Source organism: Triticum dicoccoides, chromosome 4A, assembly GCF_002162155.2.
Source record: "Triticum dicoccoides isolate Atlit2015 ecotype Zavitan chromosome 4A, WEW_v2.0, whole genome shotgun sequence".
Taxonomy (NCBI): Eukaryota; Viridiplantae; Streptophyta; class Magnoliopsida; order Poales; family Poaceae; genus Triticum; species Triticum dicoccoides.
In genome coordinates this window covers 732,291,266-732,296,313 of record NC_041386.1, presented here as the reverse complement: position 1 = coordinate 732,296,313, position 5,048 = coordinate 732,291,266, and the positions used below count along the sequence as shown (strand labels likewise).

Below are 5,048 nucleotides of genomic sequence, written 5' to 3'. Positions count from 1 at the left end.
CTTCTTTTCTTCTTCATCTTCTTCCTCTTCTTCTTCCTCCTCTTCTTCTTCCTCTTCTTCCTCTTCTTCTTCTTCTTCTTCTTCTTCTTCCTGCAAAACTTGATGGTCAAAGTCTGGAGTTATAACTTAAAAAAAAAGAAATGTCGACGTGCAATTAGTTTTTGCCATAACAGAAGAAGTCCGGAGTTGTAATAAGTTATTAAAAATAAAAAAGAGGTGCAATGCTCGTGAATTTGCTTCAAGCCATTCGGAATAGTGTAAACTGCACTGCGCATAGCTCCATGCAGTCTACCGTATTCCTGAAGGCTTGAAGCTAAGCAACGTGAGCATTGAGCCTCTTCTTCATCGTCTCTGCACTCAGGCCTTATAAACCGCTCACTTCGCGAGGTGGGACTAAAAAACAGCTTGCCATAACCTCATTAGTACCGGTTCGTGGTACGAACCGGCACTAAATGGTGGTGGTGGGGTCATAGCCTGACCGCAGGCTGACACAGCTTCTTTAGTACCGGTTCGTGGCACGAACCGGTACTAAAGGTTCGCCACGAACCGGTGCTATTGATCGCCGCCACGAACCGGCACTAGTGTACACATTAGTGCCGGCTGAAATTCCAACTGGCACTATTGTGCTTCACATTTGACCCTTTTTCTACTAGTGTCATGAGATCACAACACACTATCTCAAGGGTCACTAGGCGACGCAAGATAGCCATACACGCGGATAAGTGGAGCACATGAATCAGCCTCGGGCAATTGTCTAGGTGCAGGAATTCTAGGTATTGAAAGGAACTTCCATCGAGTAGCCAAATTGTACTCCAGTTCCAGATGTAGTGTGCAATCAGGAGCTGAGATGCCCAGAATGTGGCCAGCCCATAAAAACATACGAAATCGCCATCATCGTCACTTTGTGTGGGACTAGCAAAGGACAGAGCTTAGCTTGGGGCACCTCTCAACTCGGCATCGTTCAAGCCAGTTTCAAGTTGAATCCCATGGGGTTAGAATGCTTGTGATGGATAAGCTATCGTGTATAAAATTAGGGATTAAAGAAGCACCAGTGCTAGTTCCTTGGGTACTGCTCTGCTGTTGTAGTAATCCACTCTTCATCTCATCTTCATCTTTTATGTGGATGTACCAATCCGTGAATTTTTCAGGAGCAAGATCAGGTGGGGCAGGCCTGAGCACATTCGCCACCACCAACAGTGAGGTCTTGAAATATGATATCTCTTGTGTATAAATAATTATTGGGCTGTCTAATTACTTCAGCGCATTCGCTGCCACCAACAGTTACACTACTTGCAGGTGATGATGTCATCTCCAAAAGTCCACCCCTGTAGTTGAAATATTCTTCGACGGCTACTAGCGACCTCAGGATCCTTGCATCCCTTATAGATATATATCTATTAAAGGATCCAACTTGTTCTGTAGCAGCAATTCCAACAATACATGACGATCCTGTAGCAGCACTAGTCTTTTTGGCCTTTTCTTCCCAATTAGCTAGGCCAGATGATCCAGATCGGATTGTGTCAATGTGCAACACCTTCAACATCTTTGTCCTTCTGTCACTTCGTGGCCATTGTATTGCTTGCAGCTTCTCGCAAGCCAACAGGATGAGCCGCTTGAGGTACTGTTCTACCACTTCTCTGAGGTCGAGGGTTTTCACGGCTGTGCTCGAGAGGTCCAGCTCCTGGAGGCTATCCATCAAGCCTCTCAGCAGCACACTCTTCAATATCATGAGGCCCCGAAATGAGATGCTAGATATCTTAGAAATAGCAGCCTCATTGATAACGAAGCTAAATGACTCGAGCGACGGGAGCAGAACATTGGGGATAACTTTTTCCAATCCAACACAGTTGTCAAGGATGATTGTCTTAAGATGTCTTGAGCTAGTCAGGTTAGGGACTAGCTGTTGCATGACTATTTCTGTTGTAGAGTCCGTGTCGGCTGTTACTCAAAGCCTGTCAAGGCTAGTTCTACCTCCACATAGATCAACTATCCTCCAATCCTTGACTCTCTCCACATTCAGCTTCCTGAGTTCATCCATTAAATACATCATCTTATTTGAGCACCAGTCCGTATTCCTCCGGTCCAGCACCCATAGCTTTTGAAAACATGATCCGTTATGGCTGTTGCTTTGATGATGCTCCTCTCTAACATCATCTGTGCAATGGTCTAGCAGGAGGAATCTTAGGTGGCTGCAACAGAGGAAGGGAGGAGATGTAAAACCGAAGGTGCACCAAGTCAAATGTAACACACGCAACCTATTGTTGTCTGGGAACATGAAAGCTGGTAATATCACCCTCCTACAATTTGATTTCTCTGCCAGGAGGAAGAAGAATGTTGCCTGAGGAGGCAACACACCATTACCATCATGTAGATGGGCTTGGTGTGTGGCTGAAACCCAACGGTTATTAGGAATGGAAATGCAAGCATCAATCTATTTTTCAATGCCAATGTGCCCCATAATCCAGTCCAAGTGCATGTTTCTCTGCAGAGCATTACCAACCTCCCATGCAGATTTAGTGTATTGTCCTTGTACAATCCCATCGCATACCCAATAATTTGAAGCATGCATCTCCCAGTCGATACGACCCACAAATCTTCGTGCCCAGGCATACTGGAAGCACTCGACTATCATCTCAGGCTCAAGAACACCCATGTACTTGGCAACATCTACAGCCTCCTCATGCATTGCATGATCCTGCCATTGTACAACTTCCATGAAAATATCAGGCTTAGCATTGGGAAAGTTGTGGCTACTCTCGGGTGTAGGTACACCCGAGTTTGCAAAACTTAGAAAAATGTGATAAAACAAGGTCCAAAAAATCTGAAGTCCTTGAGACAACAAGCTTCATCAAGTGTTTGAACTTTTTGCAAAGTTTCAGCTAAAAACAACATCCAAGGAGCTCTCACAAAAAAAAAATCAATGCTCAAACAGTGCTCAAACAGTGCGCAAACTTAGAACATTGATTTTGTTTTTTTTGCCGAGAGCTCCTCTAATGGTTTTTTTCGCTGAATTCTTGCAAAAAGCTTGAACATTTGATGAAGTTTCATGTCCCCAAACTGCAGATTTTTTTGACATTGTTTGATCATGTTTTTCTTTTTTTTTTCCAAACTCGGGTGTACCTACACCCGAGAGTAGAAAAGCTGGTCTCCTTAGCATTTACCAGTTCACCGTCCAGTTTTTCATAGAGAAGCCGAAAACCTGTTCCCCAGGTCCACAACACCTTGTTACTCAAAAATTCTGTTATAGGGACACCATAGTCGTACAAATTAATATAGTTGTTGCTCCCATTGTGAAAAATCACCACAAATGTACTGTTAAAAAGCTTTCTGAATATCTCCATTGTGACATCCAGTGTCACCCCTCTGGATTCTTGGTCAATCCCGTTGAAATCATCCTCTTCGTCATGTTGATCGAAGATGGCCATCACTGATTGGGGAAGCTCTAGCTCCTCAACAATTGCCTTTTGCAGGGCTCTCATACTTTGCCATAATGAGCAATCCACATGGACAACCTTGTCAAAGTTCATTTCTTTAGCAGTATATGATTTCAGGCGTTGGGCTACCACTCTCCGAGCAGTGGATGCCCCGAGGCCACCCCCAGCCATGGAAGTAGATATTTGGTTCGTGTTTGCTCGTACTCTCCAGGATAGCAAGTATCTCTGATAGCATTTGCCTTGATCTCGATGATCTACAATGTATAACAATAACTGAATGAGGTTCATCACTTTTACCTTTGTTTTCTCCACTCCTTTGTTTCAAGTTGTCAGGCACATTTTAACTATAGGGATAATACATGGAAATACACAACTATTAATATACTCTTAGTGTGTTACTTATTTTAGTACACACTTCTTTGGTTGCAATTTGATTGCCTAGAGTGCGCGCAAGCAGGCCACAGTATCTCAGAGTAGCACTGAAGCAGAGTACAAGATGGTTGCCAATGCCATGAGTGAGCTCATTTGGGTACAGTCTTTGTTGAGAGAGTTGGGAGTCTCTCAAGAGCAGTCACTGGTTCTTTGGTGTGATAACATTGGTGCGACGTATCTTTCATCATATCCAGTTTTCCATGCTCGTACCAAGCACATCGAAGTTGACTATCACTTTGTGAGGGAACGTGTTGCACAGAAACTTCTTCATATCAAGTTCATCTCCTTCAAAGATCAACTTGCTGACATCTTCATAAAGCCTCTACCACAGCCTCAGTTTGTAGGTTATAGGCGCAATCTTAACTTGGTCTGTATCTCAAGACATAGTTAAGATTGAGAGAGGTTGTTAGAATGTATTTATACCTGACTTCTGTATATGTCTTGTATATTGTATTGTACACTTCGTGTACCCCTTTATATATATGAGATAGCCACACCCGTCGGGGGTGTCGAACAGTTTCCCAAACCCTAGCTTTTACACATGCACCACCGTGATCGATCCGGCTGGGCACCACCATCAACGTCCCTGGTCGCCGGTGTTCTACCCTTTCATTCCCCTTCCTCTCTCACGCATGCGAAGGAAGGAGCGCCTGTTGGGGAAGCGGATGGGACGGGAAGGAGAAAGGGTTAGGATTTTATTTTCTTCTGTTTGCAAACTGAGGCCATTGGACTTCGGTGGTAATTTATTGCGCAAACTGAGCAACGACATGAATGTCTATATGCCAATAAAAATTAGTTGAATGGGAAAATTAATTGATGATGTGGTAGTTTGCCGATGTGGATAGGTTGCATGTCAAGAGAAATAAGATAGTGGGGATGAACTATTTAGGTATTATAGATTGACAACGCGCCGTGACGATCAGACACAACGCCTAGGAGCTCCAGTAGTGTCCTCTGCACACCAGAAACAACCACAGGTTCACAACAATCGAAATTTGGTTCAATCCACTAGATCTGTGCCTGCTTAATTGGACATAGTTATGATCTGAAAGAAACCCAAAAATTCATGGTAACAAGGATGTTGTACACGCACCATCTTGAATTGGAAGCGTTCGATTGCAAGGTCGAAGTGGCGTCCAGAGCTAGGGATGTCAAGAGGGTTCATAAGTAGGATGAAATGCA

At 43.9% G+C, this 5,048-nt stretch overlaps 1 pseudogene; it reads right to left on the bottom strand.

The window, feature by feature from the left end:
• LOC119284302 overlaps positions 1 to 5,048 on the bottom strand; it is a 14,310-nt pseudogene that overhangs the window by 6,757 nt on the left and 2,505 nt on the right.